This window comes from Corvus brachyrhynchos, unplaced genomic scaffold (genome assembly GCF_000691975.1).
Source record: "Corvus brachyrhynchos isolate BGI_N302 unplaced genomic scaffold, ASM69197v1 scaffold178, whole genome shotgun sequence".
Classification (NCBI taxonomy): domain Eukaryota; kingdom Metazoa; phylum Chordata; class Aves; order Passeriformes; family Corvidae; genus Corvus; species Corvus brachyrhynchos.
In genome coordinates this window covers 1143692-1163279 of record NW_008239304.1, presented here as the reverse complement: position 1 = coordinate 1163279, position 19588 = coordinate 1143692, and the positions used below count along the sequence as shown (strand labels likewise).

Sequence of the window (19588 nt, the reverse complement as noted above, 5' to 3'; positions counted from 1 at the left end):
CCATAATTGAAGTGAAAACATTAATTGTACAGCACAATTACACTGCTATTGAAAACAAGTGAAGGTTTGCACTGTGGTGAGGAGACTCTAGATGTAAGAGATATATTTATGTAAGTCTTATCAGAAATCATCTCTTCATTATGGTAACAGCTGACTTCCTAGACTGTCACATACAGCCAGTTTCTAAAGACGCAGGTCTGATCTTAGCTTTAACAACTTGATAATGTTCAGCTTTACACAGCTCCTAATATTCAGGAAAGTGCACTTGCTATAGGTTATTTGTCTACATGCCTACTATACATTTGTCCATATACTGGGCTACAATACCATGAAATGTCAAATTTCAACAAGCAGAAAAATATCACTGTCACAAAAAGCATTTCAAAAGTACAAAATACTTTTTAACATCTACTATTTCTCTAAGAACTTACATTGTAAAAGAAAAGTTGCTCTCCTGAAAAATTACAAAACACAATTAGGAGCTTCTGGTGACTTTTATAGATTACTATGGATTTGTTCTTCTCACATACTAAGGAAGCAATTAATATTCAAAAACTTTATTCACTTATTACTAATGGATCTCTTTATTTATAGTTCAAATTTGGAAAAGCAATTAAGAAAAGCTTCCCATCATCCCTTCTGTAAGTTAATTTACAGCTAGTGCTCCCAAAAACTGACATTAGTCAGAACATCATTTTTATAGAGAATGTAATAGGAAATAAAGACTGGCAAGCCGTAACATAGGAATACTCTGAACAGGAACACTGTGACAGAAACCATAGTAAATTATCATTATTCCACAATCTTTTGAGTGTATTCTAACATGTTCCTTACTTTCCACTCCCAGTAAAATGAAAGGTGAAAAAAGGTTAAGGACGGCTTTCAGACATATAGTCTATTTTGTTCCTCCAGAGTTCTGACTCATTTCTCATGGGCAAAAGAAGCAACTAAGTATTTTATTTCCACTTACCAAAACTTCAGCTACGCTTTGTGCATCCCATGAGTCATTTAGTTCCTCTACTTTAAAAGGCAACACTTGACTTCTTTGCCTACAAAGTTTTCATATTTGACAATGGAGGGAGAAAAAAACCCTTAAATTATCTGAAAGTTTTAACCAAAATATTAATAACCAGGTCAAATGACTGGGTTATAACCCAAGGCAGACAGAGCTGTAGAAGGGAATGACTCATAATGCCTCCTTTGATTAACCACACAATTCCTGAAGGCATCTAAAGACCATCAGTATATTTTCTCCATTTTAAAAGATGACAATTTCTCACCTACTGTAGCAGGATTTCTCACTAAAAAGTGTTGTGGGTCTAGACAATTGCAGAACCCCAGCATCACAGCTTCCAGTAACAGTAGGGAGGAGAGCAAGGCAGAGCACATAAACACTCAGTTGCTCTTGTCAGCTAACACAGAACCCAGATAAATGTTCAATTAAAATTAATAGTGGTAATGGTTATCTTTTGCCTAAACTGTACAGTGATCAGCATTCAAAATTTGCATGTGCACATCCAGACCCTCCTCAGTCACAGATGGCTTGAATCCACACTGCTGTGGACTCATAACAAGAAAACCCCATCTTACTATGCAACATATCTACTGAGAATAAACACCTTTTAACTTCAACAGGAAAATGAATCACTGTGCAGCTAACAATCTGAAATTTATAAATAAAAATGAGAGAATAAACAAGAAATAACCTACCTCAGTAACTTGATGGGGATGTTCTGAAAAAGAAGAATCTCATATTTTTGTTTCTTTTCCCAGGGACTGTATTTGCCATGTAAGATTTACTATATAGCATAAAAAGTAGAATGGGTAACTACAGCTGGATGTTCACAAGAGGAATCTTCCTGAACACTAGTTCCATCTGGACACATGAATTTACAACTTCAGTAAGAAGACTAGAGTGCAGGTTTTTCTGTAGGTGGCCAAAAAAGTAATTAAAAGTTGAGATTCAAATCCCTGAACATCATTGGTTGTCTAGTCTGATTTCTAACTTGTGAGCAAGTGCTTCAATAATTAAGGTGGCTGTGTGTACAGAGGTAGCTTCTACCCAAGAAATTCTACTCTCACAAGTGCTCAGAAGTCTCCATACAGATGACTCAGGGACAATTGTGTAAAGTCTCTTTATCAGGCTTCTGTAAAAAAGCACCACTGTTCCTAATGTTCTGTATTACCTCACTCTGGCACATTAGCACCAAATCTCTAGCTGCCCTGCAATGGTTGTAGTTACACTACACAAAAGTTCTGATAAACCAACAAGCATCTAATACCAAGTTATAACCATCTGACACAAAGTACTGCATATTTCCTTTTTGCTCACTGCTGCAATTAAAGTTTTTCTAAAAAGGACATAAAAATGCTGTTATACTGATTCATAACATGGTGCCAGGTATTCTAAGTACTGATAATGTAAGTTAAAATAAATGCTAATAAAATCAAATTACATCTGCCAATCTCTGTTCTTCCTCTGGAACAAACCCACTAAAGCTTGATCTCTTTTTCAAGATTTCAAATACTTCACTCATTCTTTCCCCACTCCCTTTAAAACAATCATCTTCATTGAGCCACACTTTTTGTGCAGTGACTAAAGTGTAAGAAATTCTCCCCCTCACAAATATCTGTGATCCCTGCTTCAAAAACATGCCTGTTATTTTGTGCTTTCTCTTTCAGCTATTCCTTGAAAGTTTACAAGAGAACAAGTTACCCACAGCTCAGAAAGAGATGTAAATGAGAAACTCCACATAATCAGAGTGAAATGCCCCCCCTTATCAGGATCTGTGACAATTCAGAAATTATCCTATTTATTTAAATTGCCAAAGAACATAGTTATTTTGAGCTCAGACTTGTGTAGGCAGCAACAAAATTAAGACAATTACATTGAGTTTCTTCTATATATAGTAAGAAACTCTCAAATATTCTGCAAAGATATCCAAACCTACTAAGGCAAGTAGAAATTCAAGTGCATACTTCACTGGCATCCTTTTTATGTTTTCAGCAGTTTTTATGGTTTCAGCTTTAGTGAAGCACTTTTGTCTTTTATTTTTAAATCAAAATGTTCACTTTCTTGATTTGGCAGAAAAGAAGTAACACCTTAAGACTACTTCAACATTCACAATAGTGATATATCACTAGCAAACTGTTAAGCATTATATTAACCTTTCCGAAATACACTAAATTGTAATTTAGAGATATGCTGGCTGTGTCAGAACTGACTTCTAGGCTCTTCAAACTGGGCAAGGAGGCCAAAGAAACATTTCCAGACATGTAAGAGCAGAAATGCATATTCCTGAAAATTCTCCCACCTATTATCTCACATGCCAAGATGATTATTCTTGGAAAACAGCATGCTATAAGATACAGCGCTGGTGAAGCTGCACCCCAAATCCCATATTCAGTTTTGAGCCCCTCTCTACAAGAAAGACATTGAGGCACTGGAGCATGTCCAGAGAAGGGCAACAGAGCTGGGGAAGGGTCTGGAGCACAAATCTGATGAGGAATATCTGAGGGAGCTGGGGTTGTTTAGCCTGGAGAAAAGGAGCTTAGGGGAGACCTTATAACCCTCTACAACTCCCTGAAAGGAGACTGTACTGAGGTGGGAGTTAGTCTTTTCTCCCAGCTAACAAGTGATAGGACAAAAAGGAAATGGCCTCAAGTTGTACCAGGGAAGTTTTATACTGGACAGTAGAAAAATTTTTTTTCCCTGAATGGGTTGCCAAGCATTGGAAAAGGCTTCCCAGGGAAGCAGTTGAGCTACTGTCCCTGGAGGTTAGTTAAAAGATCTGTAGGTGTAGCACTCAGCAACATGGTTTAGTGGTGGGCTTGGAAGTGCTGGGTTAAGGTTGGAATCAATCATTTTAGAGGTCTTATCCAACCTTAAGGATTCTATTTTTGTCTCTTTGAGAACTCTAATTTCTGTATTTCATTACGTATTCTTCAGTTACAGAGGGAATTTAAATCATCATTTCATTTTACTGTAATCAAGGTTTTAAAATTAAATTTTTTGATAAATTTTTTGATTTTGATAAATTAAATTCAGGTTTTAAATTTTGTAAACCAACTAAACCAGAATCCAGTAGACTATTTGTATGAAGTATCTAATACATCAGAAATATAAATATATTTTGAAGAAGTCTGGAATAACAAAAAGGACCAGGAAATGTACTTTTGGTAAAACTGAATGATAACCTCCACATAAAATACATTCTGTAAACAGTACGCCTTAACATTCTTTATATTTGTAATTTTACTGATTAACAGGGTTTTATAAACAAGTTAAACAGGTCAAAAAGACAACTTTTAATATTTCAAGTTTCATTCTGTTATTCAAGTAAAACTATGTACAGCCTTTTTTTTTTCTTCTTTACTGTCTTTGCTTATTGTTTGGTTCTTTTAAAGGGATTTATTAAACTATTTCCCTCACCATTAAAAAGTAATGTAATTTCTAATTTCATATTCTAAATACCTACCTCTATTAGCTGTTTTACATGCCTTCTTATTTAATTTCTTTGGCAAACATAAGGAAATTAGGCCTTTAAGTGAGCCTGTAAAGAAAAAGCAGTCCTAGTACACATTAAAATATTTTCAAGTATGCAGCCCTCAGGGACTTGACCATTACCTGGGATATCCCAGCACAGTACAGAAAAGCTGGACTTCTAAAGCAAGAGATTTGCAGGACTAAATTTTAGCAGGTTTGTAACTGCAGAGAAACAGTTCCACACACCATTTGCTCAGCACACTGCCAGCTCTGGAAGCTCTGGTGCTGTACCTCCGGCCAGTCATCGTCACCCTGCACCGCATTTCCACTTTTCTGTCATAATTATTTGTGGGACTGAGCAGCCACCTGAATCCAGGATTCAGCCATGTTAAAAACACACAAAAAGCCCACTTTTTACTTTATCTTATAATAATCCACAATATGGTGAGACTCTAGACCTAACATCAGGACATAAAGCAAAGGCGTCAGAGAGCAAGAATAAGGGCTTAGACTGCAACTGAAGGCAAGCAGAACCCCTTATTATGGGCTAAGTGTAGCCTCAAAAATCCTTTCTACAGCCTCTTTTAAAAATAGCTATCAAATTTAGAATCCATTTGATGATCCCACAGAAATAAATACTGAAACAATTTTTAAGCCATAACTAGAGAAGCAGATGTGCATTATCCAGTGAACCTGAGTCAGGAGCCAAGTCTGTGAATTGTATAGGGCCAGGCACTTTTGTGGTGTTACCACAGTAGATGAATTTATAAAAGAGAAATCATAAAAAAATCATTTAAACACAGCATCAGATAATTAAGAAAAAGCACCAATTAAGAGTTCCTCAGACATCTACAAGAGATCTTCCCAGGCAAGGGCTAGCTGAAAGTATCAAAAAGCAGTGGGAATCTCTTTACCATAGGATTTAGTGTACTTCAATAGTGAGCAGGATTCCTAAACATATCTAAATACCTGAAAGGGGAAATTGTTCACCAGATTAAACAGTTTAGTCTTAATAGTAAATAAGCACAAAATATTTTTAAAAGCTTTTCAGTTCTGCTCTTTTTGAAATTTATAGTGTTCTCCTATAAAGACAGTTTTATTTCTTTATCTGAGACATTTTAAAGTGCTATGTGATACATTTTAACTGCAAAGCACTGCAACTTATCTTGGAAATGATGGATATATATTTCTAGTTTAAAAACATCAGTAGTTCTGCTACAAAAACTAGATCATGAGAGAACATATCAAATGCAGCGAAGTTAAATGTACACGGCTCTTTTCAATCTTCAACTAATGGATCTTCATTTAACTCCCTTATGACTTCCCAGGGCTTGCAAATGAGTGAATCAAATTATTTTATTGAATATGACTGTAAATTATTTCAGTTCACAGTACAGAAATGTATTTGCAAATTATAGAGATGTGTTTGCATATATTTGGATATCCTTAGTTACCCAAATTATTACAGAACTAGGTAGCTGAAATACAAAGAGCTAAAAGGCAAACATTAATATGAGTGAAACAGTTTTTGAAACAACAAAAGCCAAAAATAATTCAATGGAATGGTCTACAAGTATAAATACATCTACAAACCAACTATACCTTCAGGGCGTTCAACCTCCACAGAAATGTCATTCTGCATTTTTGCAATTGCATTAATATACTCCACTTTTCCTCCAAGGTAATTCTACTGAGCAAAGGAAAACATCCTTTCCACTTTAAAAAATTATACCAGTGTCCTTGTGTATGCGATTTCATTCAATAGTGACACCCTTCAAGCTCTCCTACCATCTGTAGTCTAAAAATAAAATGTATCAGAAGTATCCTGTATATTTTCTTCTGATGTAAAAGTGGTGTATAGAGAAAATGTGTCACAAAATATTGTGCGTGTATGGGGAGGTTAATCTGAGTAAGAATTGATAAAACATAAATTAAAGCTACTAAGGTAGTCAACTTGGAATAGTCCTAAACACAAAACATCCTACTTGCTTATTTCTAAAACCACTGAAAGAGCAAAACCTGCCTTTTAGCAGTAATTACATATGATAGTAGAACACTCAGATTTATTCCAACAATAATACCTGCCCCACATAATTGTTTATTAACAAGTTACATTGCGATATTTATAGAAATACATAAACATTTAGGGGTGTATACACATATATACACACATATAAAACATAGTCAAAACATCTAAATATGTTTTTCTATCTTATAAGGATACAAGCAAATGAGGTCAGTGGGAACAAGTTCTTTTTTTTGGACAAATGTCAGATGTTACTTTAAGAAATGGTGCTGGTGGATTGCAATGCAAATCATAGTATTTTTCCATCTTTTAAAATAGATTTTGCAGCCCAGGAATAAATACCATTATACATTTTCATAGTAAGGGCTACCCTCCTAGAATGGTGGGACATATATTTCCATATAGCCACTCTTATTAATACAATTAGAATTACACAGATCTGTCTACATGGGAAATTCTGACATACTTAAATACATTAACATAAGAAGGCCTTTCAAAATACACTGAAGTATGGAAAAATGAATTAAAACACTATTCATAGAATCATAAAATAGTTAAGTTTGGAAGAGAACTTAAAAATCATCATTCCAATGCCCCTGTTCACTGCTGGCAGTGAACTTTTCACTAGACCATGTTACTCAGAGCCCCATCCAGTCTTGAACACCTCCAGGGATGGGAAGTTCACAATCTCTCTGGGCAACTTGTTCCAGTGCCTCACCCCATCTCACCCCATCTTATAGTAAGGAATGTCTTCCTAATATCTAATTTAAACCTAGCTTCCTCCTGCTTAAGGCTATTGCCTCTTGTCATATCACATGTCCTTGTAAAAAGTCCCTTCTCACCAGCTTTCATGCAGGCCCCTTTAGGGACTGGAAGGCTTAAATTTAAGACACTAATGTTTTTTATAATATGCACAACTACCAATTCCTTGAGCCGCAGATTTTTCAAATATTACAACAAAATAATATCCCTTACAAGTCATTATCCATTGAGGAGAAAGTTCTTTAAATTGAATAAACACTACTTTTGCAACATATTTTTATCTTGGTCTCTTGTTTACAAGCCCCTGCACTGTTTGTTCATTGCATTTGTGCCACTGGTATAATCAGAAAAGACAAAGTCCCTGAAGTATTTCTCATAGCAATTAAAAAAAGTCTCAAGATTCTCAGCAGTTCTAAAACGGCAGCGATACACTTTGAAACAACATTCATGGATGGGATTATATTCACAGTAAATATTAAGTTTCAGTGCCTGGGGAGGGAATGTGTAATGGGAATAATTGCTGCATTTGCCCATATTATTCTCAGCCTAAAACTGTTGTGCTGCAGCATTCCCAAAGCTCCAGCTGCATTTTGCCTCAAGACAGATCACTTGAACATGACAGACTCCCAAAATTAGTTTCTAGATCATCTTTTATCCGATGGATATAAAGAGACATTCAAAATCCTAATAATTTTTTCTTGACTGCAAAAGACAAATATTAGATTCTGTGCCTGTTTTTTGTCAGATGTCCTACTGAAAACACATCACTTCTTAACTTAAATATGTAAATAAAACAAAATCTTTCAAACCTCATGTTTATCCAAGGGAAACTTTAAGCTACTTCAGAGGCTTCTAATGCTCCCACCTCTTTCTCTAATCAGTAAATGTTTGAAAAAACCACAGATGTAAAATGATGATTAGGCTGACTTTCTGGTCCTCTTTAAATTAATTATTTGAAGACACAGAAAATTACACAAATTAACAGAATTCCGTAAGTATTCTAGAACAGAAGCACAAATATAATTACTTCAATTTTGTCCCATACAAATAACTAGGAGTGGAATCTTACCTTGATCAAATGGTTTACCCGGACTCCATGTACGAAAATAATCATCCTGGAGAGGGAGAAACAACAGAAATTTAGTAAAACATAAGGAGTACACGAAAAGCTCACAGTATCATAAAAAAGAGAAGAAGCATACCAACCTCTACTTCCTAGAAAACGCAAGCAGCAAAATAAAATAAAAAAGGAGAGAAAAAGATTACAGTTATCATAATGGGACAAATTACTTACACAGAATAAAACAGTGTAATTCAGAGGCCAATCGCATCACTTCATAAAGTAAAAATGCTTTTCAAAAATGTTACATACTAGCATTTAAAATAGAAAATGTCTTACAGTACTCACAAAGGTAATGTTTCTAACACTGTTTTTAAAATGTTACAATAGTTCTCCTGTACTTTAATTTCTAAGGTATTGAAAAACTTAATTACATTTTCAATGCATAATTTTTCAAAAGTAAAACTTCAAAGTCATCATGAATAAAATACAGCTATTTTAAAGAATATGTGAATTTTAGGAAAGTAATTTGCTCTGCAGTTTTAAGTGCATTAGCAAGATCTTTCATTAAGTCAGTCTAATTAGCTCTATTTTCTACAAATCATCTTCATAAACATAAAATATCTTCCTAATTATGTCATCAGCTGTATTAGGCTTCAATTCCATGAAGGAAAAACTTGAATTAAATAAATTGCTTTCAAGATTATGAGAAATTTGGTAATAAATTATGAATTCATAGCCAAGACAACAGATTGATCTGCACATCTCAGATAACAGGTGGCACAAAAAATGCCTGGAATTATTTATTATTATGTCTTAATCTAACTAACTGTTCTCTAGAAAAAAATATTTAAAAGATTGTAGCAAACATTTTAAAGTCTGCATAAATTAAACTTAACAAAATGCAGTGGGTGCACTGTCAAATCCAGCAGTTCATCCCTCTTGCTAAAAGATCACTTTAAAGAAACCTCACTTTATAAAAAATTTAACTATGGAGAAAATGTGAATCTCATATAGTTGTGAAAGCCACACAGTCAGAAGTTAAAAATGATCAAGCCCCATATATGGCTCTGCAGGTACAGAACACTCATTGGGTTTTTACCCCAAAAGAAAAGAGGAAAAAAAAGTGGTTGCAGCCTAAACCGTATTTGACTGATTATGTTTTACTAGTAAAAATGTTATGAAAATGTGTGCTTCGAAAGAGAAAGAAAGAAGTGAGCAGAATCTGGAAGTGCAAAATAGAACCATATTTCTATACCAATACTTACCAGTTCCTTTACTCTGGTGCTGCATAGATTAACAATCTATTAACAAGTGTATGTTATTTGCCTTTTTAATTACTGTATTTTTAAAGTAATAAAATACACACAGGCATATAATTTTTTCTTAATCACATGAGAAATAAGCAGAAATTACAATTATGACAGCATTTTTCAAATATTCTTCCTAATAGTCACTATGATGTTATTTCTACAGTCTTGTTCTGAACAGGTTTGAACCAGCTGTAATGCAATGCTGTTCCATGAATCACGCCAGAGTGGCAAAACTTAAAATTATTGAAAAAACATCAAGTGGTAGATCCTCTTTCCATTTCTACTACATCAACAATGTTCATCCACAATGAACCTGTGCAGAAAACAGGGTTGTTATTATTAAAATGATGAAAAATTAAAATATCTAGAACATAAAGCTACTAGAACAAAAGAGAAGTCATCCTGAGTGTGACAAAAATCCTTCCCAAGGCAAAGCATCCTGCATTTTGCTTAAAGAAGACTATACAAGTGGGGCTTGTATAAATTACATGTTCTCAAGTTGGCCTCAAGCCATTCAGAAGATAAATCAATTCTTGTTCATCTCTATACAGCAGACAACTTCACAGATCCCAAATATATCATCCCTCAGGCATTGTTAGAAGTCTTGCTGACTTACTTCGGTCTACAAAGCAACTCCATACCTTTCTTGTTACCCTTCTCTGAATCTCTTCCAAGTCAGTTTTCCTGGTAACTGGAATTGTGCAGAGCATTCAAGATGAAGCAGCATTATGGATCTATACACAACACAACACTATTTTGTTCTGTATTCTTCTCCCCAATATGCCTACCTCTCTATTGTCTTTGTAGGTTATGTCCGTGGTTTTGTTTTTATTAATTGTACTATGATTTGAATGGATTACAGTTGGCATAGAATTTTCTATCTTAAATCCAAAATATAAATACCCATAAACCATATATACTTATATTGATTTTCCTAAAGAATTATTTTTTCCAATCAGCTGTTATTTAAATAAAATCTACTGTTGGATATATTAAACAAAATGCCTATGTGCCTCTACAAACAATTTAAATTGTTAATTGTCAGATTAAGTAAAGAAATTGCTTCAATAAATTATAACATCACAATTCTACAAATATTCCTAAAGCTGTTTAACCTTCTGCAGAAGAACCTGGCTTCCTGTTACATTCAGACCTTTCCTGATCTTCAGTCAGTAAGTTTGACTATAATAATGTTCAATATCCTCTGCAGAATGTAATCAAGATCATTATATAATTTTCATTTTAGTATAAAAACAGAATGAAGGAATACAGAGTTTACAGTGAAGGCTAGGTAGCATCACAGCATCTCTAGGTAAAGCATCCTTTAACAATCTATAAAAGCAAAAGGCAATGGCTCAGGATCTCAGGACAGTCTTCCAAATTTTCTTCAGGGGCTTCCCTGCCTTTGTCCTGAGCATGCCAAAGGGAAAGTTGTAAATGTACACAGAATAAAGCCACAGATTTGAAACAGTAATCATACCACTTTTTCAACACTTTCCAGCCAAAAGTATTCATACATTTTAAACAGAAAATTCATTCTTACTGCTCTACTTGGAACTGTGAAATGTCAGTATTTCTTTCAAGTGTCTCTTTGAAAGACACGAAGCACTTCTAATAGCCATGGATGATGGATTTCAACGAGTTTAATATCCATGCCTTAAAATTATGCATGTTTAAGCATTACACTCATTCAGGGTCATAGTGATGAAGTGTTTCTAAGAACTTAAGCTCATGCTACAATTATTTATGCACTTTGAGACTGATTTTTTTTTTCCTGGAAAGGTCTTACCATAAAAAGAAATCATCAATGTCATCTGAAAATCTGACAACCCATCCAAAGGAATCAAAACAGCAGCTTAATCAGAAAAGACACTAAAAAATAGAAAAAAAAATACTCTGCCTTGAACACTTTTATTGCTTTTTTTTGGACTTCAATATTCTTCTATATGTATTCTCTCATTCTTAAAAAGGAGTTATGTAATAAGTTTTAGAAAATACACATTTAAGTATGGTAAAAGAGAAAACAGCTCAACGGAAAATAAAACCAAACAACAAAAATCCTAACCTACACATGACAATGTAGTTATGCAGTGGAAGTTTTCATTTTTCAATAGACATAGAACCTATGATCCTATTACTTTTCTTTCCTCTGTAGCATACTTGTTGCATTATTTAAGTGATCTCTCCTCTAAAATTTTTTCTGTAGATGCTGGCATCACTTGAACAGAAATCTGTATTCTAAAGAACATAGTAATACATGGTAGATAGGATGACTGACTCAGAGAAGAGCAGGTGTCCAAGGGCAAGGAAGGAACAAGTACCTTCAGACCAAGGCTGACCTGAAAAACTGGATAAAGAAAACTCAGCCCTTGTTTTGTATGCAACATTTTAGCTCTATTAAGGCCTATACAATAAAAACTAATATATTAAAATCAAAGCTGATTTTTAACAGAGAATCCACTAAAATTGAAGCAGTTTTCTGAACTTATATTTTATTGAAATAGAATTTCACTGCTGCAACACAGGGATATTGTTATTTATGTTGATGTTGATATATTTATATTGATGATGAGTTACAAACTATCAGTTTTAGAAGTCTAATAGGCAACTGCTCAATGTCAGGCTTCATTTATAGTAATTTTTCAAGAAGCAATACTTCTAACATTTACCAAAGCAGGAAAGACAAGATTTCCTGAACATTATTGAACAGCAAACTTAATTTTGCCCAAACAAAATTCCACTCAGATTTTATATGACTTATCATAATGCAAAAAATACATTTTACTGCTGGCCTCCCTATTCCTACAGAGGGGTTGGCTTGTTTTCAACAAAGAAGAGGTACATACTTTAATATGTAGACGGACATGGAATTGCATCTGACAATTTCAGAAGCAGAAGCTTTTCTGGCTGCACATGCTCCCTAAAAACTTAAAACCTACAGTATTAAATTTAGATTTTTTTCCTCACTGATATTAGCTGCTTTCCTATTGAGTATTTCACTCTTTTTAATTTCAAGGAGTTCCTAATGGGCTTACTATTCCAATTCTTCTATCCGCATCTCAAGTACACACATCTGCTTCTCATCCAACACGAAAGCTCTTTACCTCTTTTAGGCTAGGTCTTTGCAATTTGGTAGCTGTGCTATTTTCAGACTCCAACAAGCCAACTCAGTTGAGCCTGCTGTCCCACATCGCAGCTCTCCCCTTGCCTAAGCTCACTTCTGCAGCAAACTTGAGCTCATCAAGTATCTTCCCTTTACGTCTTAGCACCAGACCAATACCAGAGCATTCGACTCATCTGCCCCAAATCTCCCCAGTGACTCTGTAACATATATTTGTATCCTAACTCTCGGTGAAAGAGCTGGGGTACGGTTGTCATCTGATAACTCTGCACCAACCTCTTTCCAGTGCAGGAAAAAGCAAGCATGGAATGTGTGCAGAAATTTTTTTTCCACTTGTATTTTGCCCCAGGACCTTCAGTCTAATGTCAGGGAGACTGTCATTATCCTACGAAGCCTTAAATTGCTGGTCATGTGGAGAACTGTACATGAATAAAAGGATGAGACAACAACAAAGCTGCCATCATACAGGAGATCTTCCAGTACTAAATACTGTAGTTTCCTCAAATAAATGAGGGCCACAGACAGCACACACAGAATAACTAAGATACACACATCTACCCCAAAACATAAACCATAACTGAGGAAGCATAAGTTGCACCAGGAACATAAATTATGCTTATGTACTGGAAAATTCCTCAACCTGAAACCTGAGCCAATCTGGAATTCTCATCCAGGATGCAGACACGCTGCTCAGCAGCATGTGGATACTCACTTGCCTATCAGATGCTGGTTTTCATCTCTGCTGACCTGCACAGACATTTGATCTATCATAAGCCATGTGAGCACTCTGCTGTACAAATGTAGAGTGCTAGTTTCACCCATTAAATGCAGGATAGTGCACACATGAGAATAAGGCAGATATCACACCCCCCAGCACCATATTCACTAGCACAGCATCTTGCATCTCTCAGAACATCTGTGAAGGCAGGAAGCCAGGATGGACCATGTGCTTCTTAGCACATTTTTTACTAATTGTCCCAGATGCATTCAATAGGTTGCTTGATCTGTCAGGCCTTATGTGATGTCATATAGCTACAGGTCTGCAGTAGAACTAGGAACAGAACTAGTTCCAGGAGGGCAGGGACTGTTGTAGCTAGCACATTTTTTGGCTTGATACTTTCTTCTCAACAGGATCTCCCTCTTCTCACCAGCTGAAATACCTGTTATGCGTCCCATGAAGCCATATTTAAGAACTGCACAGAGCAAGACCCCTCCTTTAGTGAATCAAGGTTTCAAAAAAATTTTTTTTTTTAAATTCACATTTATTACACTTACGAAATTAGAAGAAAACAAGTCCAGAAGATATTTACAGGACAGCAAAACAGTGACTTCTGCCAGCTTTGACTCCAGATTAAGTCTCCCATGAGAAACATAACTAGTTTAGCAAAAACCACCACAAGGAGTTCAGTGCACAAAGTACTCAGATACAGGTAAAGGTAGTGGCCCTTCACATCAATACTTCTGAGAATCAAGAAGTCAAGATAACATTCAGTTTAGTAACTCAAAGAACCAACATGAGAAAAACTCCAAAATAAGGACTGTTCCTCTGGCAAAGACCTAAACACCTGCGAGCAAGATAGAGCCTTGCTGCAAAACTCTTTTTCTACTTGTCTGGCACCCAGCCTCCATGAGCAGGGTGCAGGACTGAGAGGTGAAAGGACACTGGTTTGCTGTTCAGTGCCAGCTCCAGGGAGGCTGATGTCAGCTTCCTCCGCGGCTCCAGCTCCTGGGCCATGCCACCCCTGAGGCCTGCATTCATGGGGCTGGCAAAGCACTATTAGAATCAATAGCTGCTTCCAGTGACTCTGGCACTCAGCTCCCCACATCTAATGTTTACCCTGCTCCCTTCCGTTGCCTCATGCTTCTAGTACGACTGATGAAGCTGGGCTAGGAGCCACCACTTCTCTGTCTCTGTTGCACAGCTCCCATTCAGTAAGATTTCTGTGGATGCTGTCTATTTGGTACTAGCAGCGTTACTAACAGCAAGTTTGAATAGCACAGTATTGCCAAGAAATACCAAATGCTCACTAAAGCACATATTCAGAAATACAGAGAAAATACTGAAAAACATTTTGAAAAGGAAGGAATTAATACCAAAGCACAAATACTATAAGCTTCTAAATCCCAGTAAAATTTGAAAAAATGTTTCTTTAGAAGTTCATCTCATATTTCTCATCATCAATAAAAGAAATAATGAACCATCTTTTCACTACAAGTACAAAAAGTTCTGGTCATGCTCTTCCTATTATGCTTTCAAAATTCAACTTGTGAGGAAGCCCTTAAAATACATTTGCTAGACAATAGGAGAAAAAAAAAAAGAAAATAGATGACATATGTAAGGTAAAAGACTATCATGGGACTTTCATATGCCTGTTCAGGTATTTCATACACCAATTGCTGTTCCACTTCCTCAGGTACCACTTCACTAATGCACCAGCCCAAGGCAAAAAGGGCAAAAATTACTCCCTGATTTCTGCATACAATGCTACAGCACAGCCAAGTGTGGCAGAACAGTAACAGACTATGCAGGGAGCTCATATTGCATCTGTGGGGCTTGAAAGAGAGTAACAACATGATTGAGAGGTTATGGTTTGTGTCTACAAAAAAAATGGTGAACTGTATAAAGGGGATCTCTGGAAACTGGCATAAACAGCTAACATCTTAAAAAATAAAAGCTAAGAAAGAAATACTCCATGCAGAGACCCACCAAGGGTACTTGAACAGCCTGAGAGCCTTGTACAATGAAGTAACAGTTTTGTGCACAAGGCGAGAATGGTGGGTGTAATGCACCTTCTGTGTCAAATGCTGCACTACTCCACAAATGACAGGAGCTCATGGAACTTGTCTTTTCAAACTCTTCTCTCCCCCTCTCTCCACCCGCCTTCTTTTGTATAATGCAGCTATAAAAACTGTTGCATCATACTCAGCACAGAAATCCTGTAAGATGTGAAGGACACACAGAGGGCACAAGGACAGTAACAAGTCTAGGTTTTAAAGGTCAACCAAATGCCTAAGAAAGGATTTCAAAAGGCATTGGCTATTATGCAGCTTTTGGAAAACACTTTTTTAAACATACCTGACCACAGCGAGAGGAGAAAAAAAAGCACTACTCATCAATTTTCATTCAGGAAGGTGAAAATTTTTGTCTTTTTAGCATGTCAGGGATAAAAACCTGGAACAGTTACAAAACAGATGCTATACTTTTGTTGACACTGTTTTTGTTTGCTTGTTTGTTTTTCAGCCTGGAGAAAATTAATTACAAAGATAATCATGAGATCCACCATATCATGCCAGTTGCATGGACAGAATTTTGGTATGCTTCTCCCACCAGAGGAGAAAAAAAAAGTCTCTCACACTAAGGCTCGGAACACTGTTCTAGTCTACCTCTCACTGCCATGGAGACAAAGAACACCCTAGTGTGAAAACAGTCCAAAATGGAAGAAATTAAGGAATACAAAATATTATGAGAGAGGAATTACAGTGTTATTGTCATTACAAAGCAAATAAAAACAGAAAATGGGATGGAAGGAAAACCATACGTTTAAAACAAGTTTGCAACTTAACAGAGGGAAACAGTTAAAAGTACTGGGCTCAGTTCAAGACAGCTACACAGATACTAAGAAGATAATTAGGATCTACAATTAAGGAATTTAAATAAGATGTCACGCAGTTTAATGTCAATAATAGAACAAGTATACAGACAAGAGAAAATAAGGTTGGTAAGAAAAAAGAACTATGTTCTAAGTAACTCAGTCATCCCTTTTGATTTGTAAGATACAAAGAAATTCCCACACTTCTTGCCAACATTAGAAAAGTACAAATTTAGCAAACTTAAGAACAAGACAGAAAAAGCACATACAGATTTCAGGGTGATAGGTGATTTAGTACAGTAATATTAGCATATCATATGATTTGGGAAAATACGTATTTCAGCAAGCAATATATAGCTGAATTGGGTTTCATCACTAGATACATTTGGAAAAGATCAGCTATCTCAGTGAAAAGAAATAGTTACTCTACAGATGAAAGGAATTTCACTGGCATATCTTAGTCAGTTTGTTTAAACAAAAGCAAGTCAGGGTTCGTTTCTTAGAAAAATATTTGTAAGCCAAATGTCCCATGTGCTTAAGAAGAAATTTAGGCTTTCATTTATCTCCTTAAGATATGTACTTCACACCTACAACTTCTTTTCAAAAACATGCCAGCTTTTGTAACAAAAATCCAGTAAGGTTTGTGCTCATTCAACCTATATTTAAAGTGAAATTTAGGTCTAAAATTCACAATATCATTATATTACTTACCTATTCTGAACTTTGCCTAATCAGATGTTTTCTTTCCAAGAAAAGTTCTTTTTATAATAGTGGAGATTAATATAACACTACAATATTTCTCAGACAAATCAACAGAGGCTGCTGTCTCAAAAAGCTTTCTAATGTTCCAATTTTTCTAACGCTAGTTCTAGCATGTCCGCAATTTCCTCATCCCTAAAGAAACACCTGTCTTGTGACATTTTTCATTATTGTAACTGCAAATATTAAATAGTAAAAATATTGACAACACTGCACATTCCAATTATTTCCTCCCTTACCAAAACCTATGCTAAGTTAAGGCAAGAGAGTTGCAACAGTTTCAAATAAAATGTATGATGGTGATACCAGGCAGATAAACAAGACAAGAAGTTTAGGCTGAATCCTACTGACAGTGAAGTTTAAGAATCCCAAATAAAAGTAAACTAATTTTAAAGAAATCACACATATTTTGTTTCCTAACTCCACCCATAATGCCTGTGTTAGGAGAGTTAAGGTTGTTTCGATATACTAACCATGTGTGGTGAAAAAACAATTTAAGAAATTCCCACATGAAGTAAATACTACCTAAGATACTTTGTATCGCAACTCATTAACATGTATTAAAACTATTTCATTAACTATTAACTTTCATAAAATACCAAGAAAATCAGGATATGTTACAGAGAAACATGAAAGAGTCTGCGTCTACAGAAACCCTAAAATAGCTGAGAAAGAGTGGCCACCCTCTGTCTTTCAAACTGCATCTGTAGGTTTACTAACAGCAGGGGTAGCAGCAGCAAAAAGGCTCAGACCAGTTCAGCTTCCCCTATTAATACTCCCAGATATAGCAAGAAATCTGTGTGTGTGAAACATTTGCTGTGCCCTCCAGATCCTTCACTTTTCAGAGCAGATGATCTAGCCCTAGTTTTAGTCCAAACGTTTGGGAATGGTCCTAAAGAAGTTTCTCTAAGTCAGCTCCTACAGTGCTCTTCTCTTAGGCATGCAAATGTACCAGACATCATCTGCTTATTTACAGACATCTTAGCTCAGCAAGCGAGGAAAAGAAAATGGGGGTCTCTTTTTTTCCTGAATATATATAGAGATACTACCCTTAACATCATCCTTAACATCTTTATGGAGCAGACGTGACAATATGTACAGAACCACATGTTGGTACCATGTGGTTTTTATGACTGTTTTTAATCACTAAATGTTATCTGTCAAATCTGCTGCATCAGAATAGTCTTCCTCAGGGAATATACTGAAGAATGGTTCTCCTCCAAAATGGCTATCTTCTACGGTTTCTAAAGAAAATAAAGCCATTAGTCATTCTTGTTAAGAGCAAAGACTGGCTTCATTCTCATTGTGAATAACAGCAGCTATTCAGACAAGAACAATTCTATATGCAGACCCTAAAGCAGTAACTTTTCCTAATTAATCTTAAAGAATAAATAAAAGTGTTCAAAGGATCAGTAAGGGAATCTACAGAATTTTAAGCACAAATGGAAGTTTAGAAATACCAGCATTGTTCTTTTAATAAATTCACACAGAATAATGAACAAGTATATCACCAAGTGTTGAATTTCTTGAAGGAATTATTCTTACATGCAACCTAAATTTAACTCAAAGTAATTGACCCATTTCTTGTAGATCTTAGTGACTGCATTATTCTGAAATATGTTTTCATATGCACTACACTATGAAGTTCCTGCTTTACAGGAAAAACTCCAATCAACTTCGGCATGTGGTGCTGTAAGATGCTCCACAATGCATCCCTTATAGAAGAGCAAAACGAGGATCAAGAAGCAGCCCATTCCTAAATGGTTTCCAGAACATTGGTATAGATCCTCTGGTAACAGACATCCTGAACGTGAAACAGGACAGGACAGGACAAAGTTCTACAGTAAGAAATGTCAGCAAAGAGCAAGCAGAAGAAAATTAAGTCTCATTACATGTGTTGAGAACTGATGAAGGAAAAACAACCCTAAATTTAAGACAAGAAACTTTTGAAAGAAAAAAGTCTATTGGCTGGCAACCCTGCTGCAGTCTTTAGCATCTTACAATGTGCACTAAAGGACTCTATCATAGTCTCCAAATTTCATTTACTAATCACCTACTTTACCTTTAGTCATTATCTTTTGAATTTTTCCTTGAAATTTTTCACTGTCTTTTCTTTAAAAATTACATTTTACTTATTTCAGCCTTTAGGCCTTCTCCAGATCTCAAAGACATCAGCACAAATATTTTCAGACCAGGTACATGTTTGCATATTAACTCCCTTTCACCGATTCTACTAGGGGACTCAGTTTACACACACGAAAATTAAAAAGCTATGCTTATCACAATGCTTGGTTCTTAACTGCAAACTTCCAATGCCAAATTTCTGTGAACTACTACAATAAAATTCCACAACCAAGACAAACGATTATTTAACAGTCAAAGAAATTAGATCACACTGCTTTCACAACCTTACTGCACCCCTAGCATCATCCTCCTTTCCCATCTACAAGAGCGTTCTGTTATCCCAGTCC

General features: G+C 35.7%; 1 protein-coding gene across 5 annotated transcripts in view; it reads right to left on the bottom strand.

Annotated features, from left to right (window-relative positions):
- Positions 1 to 19588, bottom strand: part of SPOCK3 (sparc/osteonectin, cwcv and kazal-like domains proteoglycan (testican) 3) — a 187920-nt gene that overhangs the window by 99867 nt on the left and 68465 nt on the right. For 2 of the 5 annotated variants that reach the window (XM_017740642.1, XM_017740643.1), the window contains exons 2-3: positions 8481 to 8489; positions 8344 to 8389 (exon numbers count right to left, since the gene is read on the bottom strand). The gene's annotated coding sequence lies outside the window, so the exon portion shown is untranslated. Of the gene's footprint in view, positions 1 to 4478; positions 4554 to 8343; positions 8390 to 8480; positions 8490 to 19588 lie in introns of those variants that run through there. The other 3 variants (XM_008638585.2, XM_017740640.1, XM_017740641.1) reach the window with 2 other exon arrangements.